The 16,386-nt window shown below is 25.3% G+C and overlaps 1 protein-coding gene across 3 annotated transcripts in view; it reads right to left on the bottom strand.

The window, feature by feature from the left end:
- Positions 1-13,409, bottom strand: part of LOC129607840 (probable serine/threonine-protein kinase DDB_G0282963) — a 160,884-nt gene extending 147,475 nt beyond the window's left edge. For all 3 annotated transcript variants that reach the window (XM_055519038.1, XM_055519039.1, XM_055519040.1), the window contains exon 1: positions 13,340-13,409. The gene's annotated coding sequence lies outside the window, so the exon portion shown is untranslated. The remainder of the gene's footprint in view (positions 1-13,339) is intronic.
- Between the last annotated feature and the right edge of the window lie 2,977 nt (positions 13,410-16,386).

Raw genomic sequence — 16,386 nt, 5'->3', positions numbered from 1 at the left:
ATATAAAATTACGATACTTGAATGGGTAATGAAAAATATTTATTTTTTTTTTTGGTAAATTTTAATTGTGGCAGAGGTTTTCAACATTAACTGTATTTTCCGAGAGATTAATGAGTTTTTAAGAAGTTTTCGCTTTGTTTTTGTTTTTCATATTTGTTGTAATGTTGTAATAGACCGACTGAAAAAGAAAATATTTTAGTTGTAATATTGACCATAATAAAGTGTTATTCTAGTCTGTAGATCGTGTGTAGATTGTCGATTGTATGTATATATGGGATTGAGTTACATGTAATTAATATTTCCAGCCAATATGCTCATATAATATGTAGCTTAAAATCTTAAAGCTCTGTACAATATTTTAAAATAAATTGAGTTGAAATATTTATTCAAAATAAGCATCAAATATTTACAGGAATTCTGTAGAGAAACATAAATTATATAAGATTAATAACATCATAATTAATCAACTTATTTTGAGTGTTAATTTAAAGTTAAAATATTAGTTTTAGTTGTTTTTTGTCACTTGCTAGCAGACTAACACATTCTACAAATAAATGTGATTCTTAAATATGCAAAGAACATTAAGTCAACCCAGTAAAATGGAAGGGTTTTGTCTACTTTAATAATTATTGATTATTAAAAACTAATCTATTTAAAAATTTACCGGTTCCCGAATTTTGGCAACAATTTCTATATGAAATGTATTCAATTTTGAATTGACAAAAGCGCTATGGTGACAAGCAGATAATTCTAGATTAACCGTGTTGCTCAGATACAGAGTGATTATGATTGTTAGTTTGAAATTAATTTTTATTTAAATTACCTTCATATTTTCAATACAACTGAAACCCATTAACGTCAAGTCAAGAGTATGAAAAAGTCAGTTTTATTCGGCTGAAAGATGTAGTATAAAGCGATAAATTGTTAAATTTTTTCAGGTTACTTTGATTTATAAAAATTTTCAATTTCAATAATTTTAAAATCACGTTGCATTTTTTACTTATTTTTTGCTATTATTTTCTAATTTCTGTCATTTTTGCTTAAGGATAGCTATTATTTATTTATTACGATATTTAACAGTAATATTAAAGAGCTTTATTGATAATTAAACGAGATTATTGTTGACTTTACATTATATTGGTGCTTATTTAATTTTTTTTTAATTCCAAATTCAATAATTTTTTTTATTGAATTGAATTTGCGATTTTTATTGAAAAAAGATTTATTGCACGTAAGACTAGTAGTAAAATTTATTTTAAACTTTAAAAATTTTAAATTAATTTTTATTGAATATTATAAAATATGTGGCTAATTTGAAAGAAAAATTTATAATTGATATTTCATTGTACTTTATTTCAAAATTTTAAAAATTACCCATATTGTGTTGTGCGATGATTTCGTGTACATATTTAAAGAAGAAAATGTAAAATTTTTTGCAGTTCAATTCAAGGGTCAATGCGGTCTTTTCCGGAATCGAATCAATTTTAAACAGAAAAAAATCAATTTTGATTGGCCAATATATGGCAGAAGATTTCGGACCAGCAGATTCATGATTGAGATTCTTTCTTAAATTGAAATGATGCGTGCTTGAAAGCTGATGTCTCTTTGCTTATATTTATTATCTTTGATAATACTGCGAAAAATTAATGTAAATTTTGAAGAATCCCAGTAACTAACTGTAACAGAGCTGTATTTTGAAATAATTTCTAAAAATTACAGTTTCTTTTCCGTCATATTTCATACAATTCGGGTTCATTCTTTAAACTCTTTATGAAATCATTAAAATTTCAATTACTTCATTTAATTTTTTGTAATTTTCAAAATAAACACACAATTTGGTAACATTACAATATTTTTGTGTTACAAGTGAGATTAAAAAAATTCAACTTTTATTGTACTTCTATCTTAAAATAAAATTACAGCAAATTAAATATTACAAGACAAAAATTTTTAAAAACAATCTCATACGTGGGTATAAATTACATTTAAGATTTCTCAAATGATCTTCTACACATACTTAATGAACTTAATGGCTGTGCACTTGCAAATGCATTAGTTAACATTTTAGCGATGTCTAAAACAAAAAAAAATTTGCCAAAATCTTGTAGGTACACACAAAAAAACATGACTTAAAGAATATTTTTTAATTGAAAGCTTTGAAATAAAACATTAGATTTAATAGTCGTGTATCGTCAAAAAAAAACAAGTTGGATCAAATCATTGGTTTGTAAAAAAGAACTTTTCCTCTGGACAAGTGGAAATACTATGCTTTTGACAACCGTCTAGGTCTAGGACATCATATAAATTACTTTCATTAATTTACAAAAATATATCGATTTATTGCATACGTTTAGGATGAATAAAAGAAAAAAAATTGAAGGAAATGTTAACATAACGGTCGAATTTGTCGGTTAAGTAAGTGTTTTTTAAAAAAATTTTAGGCTCTTACAAGTTTGTGCTTTGTCTTTTTTTTGTCAAATTGTTTTGGGTCACAGTAAAATAAAAATGTCGGTAACTTTCTGGGTCTGCAGAATTTAAAACTAAATTTTTAGGATTTTGAGGTTCTATTATAAGTCTTTGAGAGCAGGAGATAAGTAGAAATTTTCTTAACAACAGACACACGGACAGACTGAGCGGAACTAATAAGCACTTTTTTTAAATTTAATTCTTTTAATTTTATTAAATGCACAATTAGTTGATTACTTCTTTCTTTAATAATAAAAATTGTAATCAATTTGTTGAAATATAATTTTCACAATATACCCACACATTCACAGTAGAATAAAAGTAAAAAAATTTTTAATAACATTTATTTGTATACATTTAAGGCTTAAGGAAAAACACAACTTCTTGATATTATGCAACATTAATAATTTTTTAAAAGTCTTGTTTGATTCCTTCAATATTTTTATAGAGATTACTTCAAATTTCGCGAATTTATGAATAAAAACTATAAAAATGCAAGTTAATGTTTTTAAAATTTAACAAGAAATTTCTATCTATTTAACAATATAAACGGGATACTGTCGCAACCGTATAAGTACATTGTATACTTCATTTTTATTTCAAAATGTAAGCGATTGTAATAAATTACATGCTTAAATTAAATTTCAAAGACATTCACTTTCATATTTATGTGCCCATATACTTATACTGAGCACAGCACAGTTTGACAGGTTTAATATATTCTAAAATAATATTGTTCAAATTAAATAAAGATATTAAAATATTAGAAGATTGTAAGAATATAAAATTTTTAAAGTGTGATTTTAATAATGAATGCAGGAATTCAAAAAAATTGAAGTTTGTCGTAAAGTAGGTATTATACAGTTGCTGAGTACTAAATTGGGCTCAGATAATTGCTGTTTGTAGACATGGAATGATATTTTAAAAAGTAAAAATTGAGTAAAGTATTTTTGATGAAAGTTCGTAAAGTATAAAAATTGCAAATTTTTTTTTTACTAAAACTTAGATTAAAATGCTTAAATGGGATCAATTTGTTGTATTTTTTGAAAAATCCAATAGATGTCCTGCCAAAATAGTTTCTACCACAACTCCAAAATACAATATGACGGTAAACAGTAAAAATTCACCTTACTAATTATAATACAACAATAACTGTTATGAGAACGCATCTAAATACATACTAGTAATGTGGGTATTTTAAATGTTAAATTGTTTTTCTCCTAAAAAAGAAAAAACAAAAACACAATATATCACCATCCTACTCTTTCATAATATAATGACAACTACATGAAGATAGTAATAATGATAACAATAATAATCACAACACATAAATGATAAAATTATTATTTTCATGTTAACGATCTTTTATTTTTTTCTTATATATTTTTCTTATTTTTATATGTGTACCATTGTACCACTCTAATTTCCCAGCTAAATGGTTAAATATAATTTAAGGTCGTTTGTTTTTTTGCTGTTTTTGTTTTTGTGTTTTGCTAAATATTATTAAGTATTTAGCGTTTCTTTTATGCGGATTTATATTTTTGCAACAAATTATTAAAAAAAACACTCCTTAAACAATATAAGCGCGTTAATTCTTAGAGATTTATAATAAATATTTTAATAAAATGTAAAATGTACTACATTTATGTGTACAGGTGTATATATAAATTTTATTTTGTTTAAACTCAACTCTTGTATTATATTGCAAAGAAAAACAAATTTTTCTGCAAAATTCATTAACTTTGATTATATCGTAAAGAATATTATATAATATAAAAGTATGTAATATACTCATATTGTACATACTTATTACTTATTATTACTGTAAATTTTGTGTTGGTTCACATTGCGAAAATACAAATGATCGTTCTTTATTCATTGATTGCGATAATAGCCACCTGCCTGAGGTATACAATCAAGTCTGTGTAACTCATTAGTATCATAAGAGTATTATAATAGTAAAATGCAAATTGAAGCATTTTAAATTATTAAAGAAAAAATTTCATATGAATATTTTTGCATATATACTACAATATACGTACGTTATGTACATATGTACATATGTACACAAATTGAAATAAAAGGTGCTCAATTATCGTATAATTGTAAAATATTGTGAAATACAATGAAGGTTGGTCAGTCATAATATTTAGATGTTATATAATATCATGTACATATGTATGTACTATATAAAAAAGAATCGTGTTCACCACTCCCTTTATATAATACATACATATATAAATTGAAAATATTTAGAGTTTTCCTTCTGGTGGTGATTGACAATAACCTGAATTAGCAGATATTCAAAAAGCTTCCCCTTTTTTTCATAAAAATTCAACTAAATAATTCAAGGGCTTCCTCGTGGATCTCAAATGTCATCATGGTACGATTTTGAAAATTTTGAATGAGTTCTGCATAATATAATACTCAAAGAACATAATATTAATTTGAAATTCTTGAAATTTCGAATTTCGTTTTTCAAAGTAAATCAATTTCGAATTTCAATAATTAAAGTGATCTATTATAATTTATTTGGCAACCAATAATCTTCACGTACTATTCAAACTCACCTGTTTAAACAGTATTATACGCCTGTATGTGTTATTTTATGTACTGCAATGACAATTATTTTGGTGTTTACTGTTGTGTAAGACAAGTTGACGTTAAGTTTCTATTTTGTTAAACGTCCCTTCGCATTGAATTAAAGAAGTATCAAAATTGATTTATGAACGGCAATACTGTCATATTCTGTCAATTCGGCTGCCAAATCACATTTATATTTAAATAACTATAATATTATTAACAAAGAAAAAAACAATACAGTATAAAACACTAAGGATGATGTTGCCATAGTTACTAGTTTTACAATCTACTAATCCCGTAGACTTAAAGAGTTTTCATGACGTTTTCATGACATTTTTGCGATATTAAATTTGTATTTTGTAAAACACAATGTAAGCAAAAGAAAGTGAAATTTTATTTTCCTTAAAAAATTATTAAAGAAAATTTAAATAATTTTTGTTTTTTCTTTTAATTGTTACACTTTCATAATTTTTTCAGCTTTTTTTGTTTTTCTCGTAATTTTACAAAATTTTGTTTAATTTTCGTTGTTATTACTTTATGTAAGTTATGTCTTCCCATTCACTTTAAATCTCATTTTGTATCAATTGTCCAACATTTCTTCATACAAACAAATTCTAATTTGCTTTAAATTATATAGAGTAATAATTGTAAGAAAACTCATGGTGGCATGGCATGGCGCACAATTAATTTTCTCATTTTCTTTTTTTCGTATAATTTTTGAAGTCATTTCTATATTTTGATAATGACAGGTGAAAATTTTTGCGTGTGAATATCCAGAATTTATAAAATATCCATATATAATTTAATAAATTATAAGAGAGAAAAAGAGAGAGAAAGAGTAAGAGATCACCACCGCAAGTAATATGGCAAGATGGCTGATGTTAAATCAAAAATTTATTTTTCAATTAAAAAATAGAAAATTTTTATTTCTAAACATTGAAACTATAGTATTGTTTTATCATTATCTTAAAAACAAATCATATAAAAATAACAAATAACAATAAAAATTATAAAAATTTCATTTAAAAAAACAATTGATGGTAGCATAAAAGTAGTTAGTCTTAACATGTTATTATATTTTGGTATAAAGAGCAGTCACAACACACAATAATTAAAATAAGAGGTTATTAAAGTAAAATTAGTAAAGAAGAAAATATTATTGTATATGTATAAGTAGTTTATAGTTTAAAAATCATGTTTAAGATGTTGTTTTATGAGAAATAATAAAATTACTGGGGCTGAAATAAAATTAAAGAAATTCGTTTTTTCTTAAATAATAGCTTGGCAATAATTTTTAGTCTGCAATGACACAAAATTTTCATTTCTTCTTTTAATATCTGCACATATTATATGCTTTTACTTTGCTAGTATTGTACACGTAAATTACCTAAATAAAAATTCAATTGCATCAATGTCAATTGCAAATTATAGAGTTATCAAAATTGTCAAAATAGGTGACTCTACAATTTAATTGTGAATGCAATTATTTAATTATTAACTTAAATATGAGTGCAATAATTTTTGAGTGAATTTTGAGTGATTTTCACGTAAACAATCTCATGCCGGCAGAATGATATTTTTAGTTCTAATAATGAGTGCGATTATTTTTATTTTTTTATTATTTCGTTCTCTTTCTATTTATTCTCATTTTGCTCAAAATTTGCTAATGCTTTAGAGTTGCCAAATTCATTTGCTAATTTGTTTAGCTTTTTATTAGAAAATAAACTTAATCACAAATCGCAATAGTATAGATTTCCAATATCCTAAACTAATTTATCTAAATTTAAACAAAAGAAAAAAATTAAAATTTTCATTTGAATTCGAAAATAAAATGTTTAAAAAATAATTGTACAACAGATACATAATTGTTTTCGAATTGGTAATGAATGGTTTCATAATACCAAATAAAGAAATTTTAAAATCCGATTTCAAGTTGTAAACTGTAATTATTGGACATTAAAAAAAAATTTTCAACTTGATTTTTGAAAGTATATAAAAGAAAAGGAAAAAATTAAATATTTTTTTTTAAATAATTTTAAAGTGAAATCATAGGTAACGTTTTTTATTAAAAAAAAATCTAATTTTTAAACTATCATTTATCTAGATAGCTACGTATTCGTGCAGTTGAACTTTTTTTTTCTCTTAAGTATTTAGGAAGCAATTTGAAATTACTTGAAATTTTGGGATATTACTCGTAAAAAAAAATAATTTTTAAATTCAAAAAACTCACAACTTCCTATCATTTCTAAGTAATAATAATTTATAATTTTTTTAATATGCAATTTAAATTTAAAACTTAAATTAGACTATATTTTAGTTTTTCTGCTAAAACTTGGAAAATTTATAATATGTCTTAAATTTCAAACGAAAGAAGTTTGTCAAACTAATATTGGTGTTGACATCCCTGTTAAATTCAATTATTGTAGTTCTTTTCAAACGAAGTTAACACAACTCTCTATTAGAATACAAATGTTAAGAAAAGAGATTTAATAAAAATTTCAGATGAGTAGTTTGCCAAAACTATTACTCATTTCTGCCTATGCAAGAGGAATAAAACATACAGAAAAGATGCAATTATCCAGTATATTGATTGTAATCGTCTGATATTTAACGTATAAGTAGGGGTAAATGAAATTCCATATTAAAACTGAAGTTTTAATGAACTGAAGTTTAAAATTTTCACAATTCTGAAGATCTTTTTATCTAAGGGTTTTGAATTCACTTCCTGATCGAATCAATCGAAAATATACACAATTAAAGTGTAATTCGTGTATAAATTTCTACAAAAACAATGAGGCTTATTGACAAATACCTTCAAAATGACACTTTTGAAAGCATTTATAAGTATTGAATGACATTATTTCATTCCTTAAGTTGACACAAACACTGTGGTCTAATGAAATGCTTACACGTTTTTACAAATAATGGTGCAGGTAATAATTTTTGGGATTTTTGTTGAATGTTTAAGCAAACTTTACATTATTACAATACTACATTTCTCTGTGTACAAAAAAAAAATCTCATCATTATTACAGAATCGTTTCATTTCTTGTTACCCAAAAATTCTTCCAAAAAATGCTATTTAAGATTTTATAAATAAAATATTCCAATATTTGAGAGATTCTATATATATATATATTACTATATGTATAATTATATATTATTTTACTTATCTTAAGCACATATTGTTAGAATTAATTTACACCTTTCTCTGAGACATACGTAATGTTGACAATTCTCATTGCTTCAATTCTGAGTAAAAATTCGAGAAAATTAAATTTTTTATATTTTGTAATAACAATTTTTACAGTTTATTTTATGCAGTTATTATATTAGAAAATTCAACTCTAGTGAGAAAACAATTACCCTGCACGCACGTATATTAATATGCAAGGAAATGTGTTAAATATTTGTTATATAATTATGAACTATTCACTTATCACAATATTTTTAAAAATCCAATTTTAATATTATTTTTTTTAAATTAGAAAATTAAATATCACAAAGAAATTGAATATTTGTTTTGTGTATGTATTCAGTAAATAATTCGAACTGTTTATTCTAGAACGCAACCACTAACTTTTATACATATTAAATACAGGAATAACTGTTAATTATTTTTAGATAATGAAAATCACGGAATACACTTTCCTGAATTTCTACAACAAGCTTAATCAAAATTTTGAAAGCTGACTCCGATTGATTTAAAAATAAAACATCCGATTCAATACCAAAGATTATGTAACTATCGTAAGCATTATTGAACAATAGATTGTAGATTCCTGAAGATAGATATGAGCAACGGAATTCGTTTCTTCCGACCACCGCTGCCAGCCATAGGTTATTGAAGCCGTCTCAAATCCAATTTGCATAACCCCAGTCTCAAGTAAATACCAGGCCTACCAAAACCATCTAAATTTCTTGACAGCCAGAGCAGGGTAGTCACACATAATATGTATGGCCGTGTCCTCATCGTCCCGGCAGAATCTATACAAAATTCGCTCCGATTTTCAATTTTTCGAACAGTAAATCAAAAAAAAATTTTTGCCACCTAAAAACTACTGTTCTTTAAAAATACTTTGTGCATTAAAATAAATTGACATTTCATTTACTTTCAATTTTGGAATTAAAATTTTTTCAAATCCAATTATTTACTATGTTAAAAAATTTAGTTTATATTTTTTTTAAGTAATTATTATTGGCAACGTTTATTTAAAGCATGAAAATCTATATCGTGAATACGGTCAAACTAAATTAACTTTGGTGTCTTTTAAAAAACTTATAATTTTTTTAACCAACCAAACTATAAAGATTAAACTAGATGTACTTATTTAGAATTCCACTTATACTATAAAATCTATTAGATCATGCGGTTATTTGAGATGTCAAAAAATTATCTAATCATTTCCCAAATGAATTCAATCGAGCACTTAAAACTTAATAGTATACTTATACTCTAATTTCAATATAGAGTCAATATAGCAACGATCAACTCTTAAGCAATAGATGGTTTTTCATTTTTCAATTTAAAGACATTACAAGTATTGTAAATTACATGTTTGATGTGTGTAATAAAATAACACAAAAAAAAAAAGAATTTCTTCATTGGCCAATACTCGTATTTACTTTAAAAAGACACCATTTACGAAAATTCTTTTTATTAAAGAAAAAAATAAAAATAAAGAATGAATTGAAAACTTTTTATTTGATTTTGTTAATATTAAAGCGAAATTTATTATGTGATTAAAATCTAAGCAACAGAGACGGATTCAGTGAAAAAAGTAGTGACTTAGTGATTTCGTTGACACGATTTCCACGTTTACCGAATTTGCGTCACGCAGACATCGGAGTTATGCAGATAATATAGCTATCTATTTAAAATATTGGTCACACGACACCTGGCGGAAATATTTGTAAATTTTGAAATTTTTCATATATTTGCAACCTGGAAATGCCGGAAATTGAAAAATTTCCATCTCAAATGTCAGTATTAATGGTTTTATTATTATATTTTGACGGCTATTACATATTATACATATATTGTTCAAATTAAGGAAGCAACATGCGTAATCGTAATTTAATTGGTTTTGTACGATGAAAATCTTAATCATAATTCTATTTCAGATATGAAAACCATTGAACAGAAATACATAGTTATTTTTCAGCTTGTACAACCCGGGGAAACTGGAAGATCACCTCTGCTTTCTCACATTTTCATATGTTCTGCATCTTCATACTGTTTTATGGTCTCTTGCTCAGTGCAGATTTTGTTATTGCACGTAAAACACGAAGAAATTGGGAGAACGGTGTAAAAACTACAACCACCTCGACGGATATGTTAAAAAATCCCAGCTGGTAAGTTAAACGTTAAGACTGTTCCATTCAACAAGTTTTAAAAAACACTCCAAAACCTCATTTTTATAAAAAATTTTCTTGCTTCTGCTTTAGTTTACCCAACGAAAGCATAATATTATTGAAGCCCAAACCTGAACTACAAATTGTAAATGAATAACACTATTAAATTGAAATTTATTCGAAGCGTGTAAAATTTCAGAAGAAAAACAAAAATTTTTCTTTTATAATTTTTTTTTTCTATTATTACCTCATATGATTAAAACTTTATTGTATTTTTCACTTTAATTTTATATCAATTTATATTTGAAAAATACTACATCTCCTCCTACTATAGTATCGCGCAACAAAAAAAAAAAAAAACAAAAAAAAATTTATTTAACTTTTATATCGTTAAATTTACAAAATAATGACTTCGGCCTATGTTAATATTGAAAAAAAAAACTAGAAATGGTTACAATTTAATAGCAAATAAGAGAAGAGACCAGTTCAATGATCTTTATAAAATGTGATCTATGCCAGAAGTATACCAACGTAACTACAAAAAATTAAAACATACACAGTTAGTTGTACCAACAAGTGTGATGTACGAGTATAACTAATAACGTAAATATACAAGTATAAGTGTACATTATACCATAAACCGTTTTAGATGTAGTCCTCATAAATGGAATAAAGTGCCTTGGTTTGACTGTTTTTCATCTCTTGTTTCTCTTATATCAAATTTAAGTAGCGAAAAGAATTAATACAAATATTTTCTTTATTTTGATTTAAAAAACATATTTTAGGTATAACAATTCCTAAGGGAATATGAACGTAAATTGAAAATTTAACTGTGATTGCATCATAAGCAATTCTGATGTAACAGTGATCTCAAACAATTTAGAAGGTATGTACCAATTTTGAATTTTTTTAGCTATAATATCGAATTTAATATTCTCTTTAGTAGAAAAAAAGAGTAAAAGATGGAAAATAGAGAAATACGATTTCACAACGCTCAAAAGCAAATTCACATTTCTTCTCTAATTTTCCCCAATTTCATGCTAATCAGTTATTTTTTTTAGCATCTTTTGTAGTCCAATTCAAATTTCACACTTATGGTAATTTTTCAGTTTATTCTTGGCTTTCCGATCTTTCTTTGACTTCAGACGCTCTATTAAAGGACTTTAGAATTTTGTAAATTCCCGTTTTCTTTTTCTTCCCCGGCCCGATCATACTGATTTTTGTTGCATATATTACGTATCTATAACTTCCTCATTAAATATTTTAACATTGTGTTGGTTTAGGAGATGGATTCTGCCTTTTATCGAAGCTCGCTGTTGATTTGCATTTTTTTCACTGATCGACTCAACTTAACTGTATTCCCAAGGATATACGCATAAGTATTACCAAATATACATATGTAAGAGCTGCCAACTAGTTCTGTGTACTGCGCATTACTTAACATGAATTCTTTTACGTTTGCTCGAACTGATCTACGTGAATCACTTTTTCATATTTTTGTAAAATATTTAATTTTTTTGTCTTACTTTTTATTGAATTCCAATTTGTAGATCATTGAACTATAGGAAAAGATGTTCCATCTATTATTTCTCTTTATTATAACTTTTTAAAAAAAATTTTTAGTTGGGTACATAAGATTTACAATTTACACAATCATATCATAATGGTTTTTCTTATACAAATAACCATTTAAGGATACCACCTTCTTCTTTTATTCTCTGCATTAAATATTTTTAAAAATCAAAAATCTATAAATTTGTTATACTGTAACAATACTGGCGATTATATAGATTGCGTGTTTTCATTAAATTTTGCCATTATATTTTGCCTCCACATCAGAGGTTTTATATGAATTCTTGCGAGTACAAAATGTGTACATAAAGCTAGATGAAGTATAACAGTTATGTATATAATGTTCGAAATTCAGAAGCATAAAAATTTGTTTTTGTAATATCTACGTTTACTGTTTTGCTACCGTTGCTACTCCTTTTGATGGTATTAAATTTGCTATTGCATACGACAGCCTATCGTTTTCGGACAAATGTTATTTGACCGAAATGAATTTCCTTAATTTATGCATTAAATTTTTATATTACTAAAATTTATAAAATAAAAACTTTGAAAACTGAATTACTGGAATTTTTCGAGTCCAAAGAGTTTTCCATATTGTAGAACACGTATTGCACAGCACGTGTAGAAGCTTCTTCTACACCTATTGTAAACATGAAATTAAAATATCGGGTCGGTCAGACCACAATGAAATCATTTCAAAATAAATAACATGTTTGGTGATGGCTTCATATTGTCTAGGATTGCTTATATCTTTGTTTTATTTTTTTTTGTGTTTAGGATATGATAATCGTTAAAATAGATGATGAGGATTGCATGTAGAAATTTATTGAACCTGTTATTTTTGGTATTATCGATTTTTTAAATTGAATATGTGCAATGGTCCATTATAGTCAGATATCTATACCATAGTTACAGAGGTATATTATATATACACATCTATGTATGCATTTTCGTATATAGTCATAATAGGCATAATAGTAAATAATAAAGCCTATGTTATACGATTATTGTAAACAAGTAGGTTGTAAAATATTTTATTTGCTTTTCGATTTGAAATTTTGCCATTTTTGGAAACTTGTATTGGAAAAAAAAAACTTTACTATTAATTCGTAAAAATGTCAAGAAAAATTTTAAAGAAGAAGTGCAATCGCCCAGTTTTTAAATTTTGTTTTTATGTCTTCGTAATTTTACAAAGAAATTTTGAAAAAATTTTTCAATGTAATTAAAAAAAATGATTTAAAATTTCAAAATTAAGAAGGGCTTACAGGCAAACTATCAAGTCTATCAAATCGTGTTATACTAATTTATACGGTATGCTTTTTATCGTAATAATTATTTGAAAAATGTTTACAGAAAAACTTACCATTTTCATAAAAATATCCACAATTTTTTTAATTGAAATTAGTTTCTTTGTTTTGTTTAAAAATCTGAAAGATAAAAGAAAAAATTTTTATTAAATTATAAATCTGTCAATTAAAAATTAGTAAAAATATTTTATATTACATTTTAATATAATCGAAGTTGAAGAACCATTAGAGAGAAGTTGAGAAACTTGGAGAGAAAATATACAACTATGTTTAATAAATTCTCTCACAGTTAGAGTTCGCGTTATAACATTGAGTTCTGAGAGAGGAATTGACATTCCATGAAATTCTGTAACATTTCTCAGCACTGACGCCGTTTTGTATGTACTTACAGTTAAATACAGATAAATTTAAAATATATTGTTCCAGGTTAGCAATGGAAATCGTTCGCCGTTGCTGCTCACTGCTTTGGTTCTCTTTTTTCTATAACATTAGCAAACTATTAAAAAAATACCTAATCAGATAAAACAAAATTTATGTCAGAATTGAGTTTTACATGAGCATCCCCTTGGCTTCATTATAAAAATAAATTCTGCACAAAAATTTTCATATTTATAAATACGAATAGCAATTATTTAAATTTAAAATTATCTAACATAAAATTATAAGAACTTTTAATAACTAAATACAACAAAGAAAATTAGTATAACATGTAAAAACACATATTGTATAACATTAAAACAAAATAGTCGATAAAATACCAATTATAACACATTGGACTAAAAAACCGTTACCATATTAAATAACGTTATACTGTTTTCAATACTGTTCTTAAGTCATTAATCGTTCAATATTGAAAAATTTTTTCCCCAGGAAGTATAAAATTTAATTATTTACAATCAATCGAGGTTTATGTTCAAAGATTTTCGTATAATAATGCTTTCTGTTCTAAATATGTGTTCCATGTTATATGGATTGTGTATACGCTAAATATAACACTTGTTATAATTACATGTGCACGTGTGTAATGTAGTAAAGATGTAAGTATAGGAATTCAATTTAAAATTTAATAATGTTTGTATTATTATTCTTTATGGATACAAAATCCACTCTTTTATTTAATTAAGTATTTTGTTTAATTTCTTTAAAACAAAATTTATAAGGAAGTTGTATTATATTTCATATTCGTGAGGTTAACGCACAGTTATTGGTTACTCAAATAATCTTATTAGCTTTCATTTCTTTATTTTATATTTTTCTATTTCCTTTAAATTTTATATTTGAAAAAGAATAAAAAATAGGAAAAAGAAGTTCACTTATAATTTCTTTTTAAAATTTCCTAAGTTTTCTTTCATAATACTTACATATGTACATATGTTACTAGGGAAATAGATATTGATTTTGGTAAAATGTTTGTTCAGCCGATTATTTTCAATTCATAATTAGGTATACGACAATACAAGTACAATCGATTATTGTAGTATTACAATATTTGTATGTAATAATTGAATATTGAATTCCAAATGTGCGAAGCAACATAACATGCATAGAATGCATTGTTAACGCGTAACCTAAGGCGATCACTTTCATAAAAATTTACAAGGTAATGGGCCATAATTAACGAAAACAAGCCAATCCTTTTATTTGAAATAACCTTCACGCAGTAGCCTAAGAGAAACCGCGTATGTGATGCGCCTATATAATTATTCTTGTCCTTCCCTTTATCTTTCTGACGTTTAATTGAAATAACCTTATAAATTATTTAATATTATTTATTTGAACAGTTTATTTTAATGATTTCCGTTATAATTATCATTATTTAACAAAATTCGAGGTTTTCTCTTAATTTTACCATTTTTAAATTTAGTTCACTTCGATTCTTATTTTAAAGAATTTTAATGCTAAAGATTCTCCTAACCTTAAATTTTATGTAATCATAATTACTTAAATTACAATCATTTAAATTTAATAATGTAGGAGCGACCTCTTTATCTCTCTCTCTCTGTTTCGTTTTTTAAAAGAGTTATCTCATTTGTATTGAGGAAAATTGTAAGAGTGTTTTGCATATTCAAAAATATATGTATAAATGTAATAATATAAGTTAATAGTTGTTTGACGTGATAAAATCACTCAAAATCAATATTAAAAAATTTACAAACTATGGATACATGTGTGAACATCGAAGTTTGTATGCATGTAAAAATGAGTATCAAAAAATTGAGTTTTATATAAGCGGTTATTAAATGGTTGTTCTTCAATCTACGTACATATAAACTAGGACCTATTGTGTACTGTTTTACGAACATTTTTAAGCGAAAGCAGGAAGGCAAAGGAATGTTTTCTTAATATATGTGATCTATTGAGCAAAAGGCGGTTTCTGCACTTTATGAATTCTGTTCTGGAGTTACCTTACCTATTTCTTGTGTAATATGGATCTTATGTGGGCTTTTGGTTTTACTTAAATCTAAATTTGATCGGAATATACAATAACATTTCAATCTAATCTGTTTTAAACACATACATTAACTGCAATATATTCTGCAAGCCTTATTACAATTAGATGACTTAAGTCAGTTGGATTGACCACAAACTTTGATCATTTTCCTATTAAATTCAAGTTTTGTTTCTTTTAGTTATGCAATATGTTACACATGTAAATTCTAATCAATCAATTAATTTACATATTGTTATAAATTTTTATGTGTTATACTTTCTATGCGTCCTTATATAATACAACAATGATAATAATAATTGGGCATACAAATACAACAACAAAAAAAAAATTAAAAATAAAAAGCAGTTTAAAGGTGTACTTAAGCGATCAATGTACTTTTTGATAATATACATATGTACGTATACATATAACAGAAACACAGAAAAGGAAAGAATAATAATCGCATTTGTAAGAAAAGCCTAAATAATGAAGAAATTCAATCGAGGAATTAAAAAAGAATTGGGTTCTTCATATATTTTTATTATTTTGCCATTTAGATAGTCAATTTTTATTTATTTATTTTTTTTTGTTATATTATTCTTTTTCCATTGTTATATTGCTAGAGTAAACGGATATACATACACAATATGCATGAAAGAATTATTAAAAAAC

Source organism: Condylostylus longicornis, unplaced genomic scaffold, assembly GCF_029603195.1.
Source record: "Condylostylus longicornis isolate FDR11 unplaced genomic scaffold, ASM2960319v2 ptg000030l, whole genome shotgun sequence".
NCBI classification, from domain to species: domain Eukaryota; kingdom Metazoa; phylum Arthropoda; class Insecta; order Diptera; family Dolichopodidae; genus Condylostylus; species Condylostylus longicornis.
This window is presented reverse-complemented; position numbering and strand designations above follow the sequence as displayed.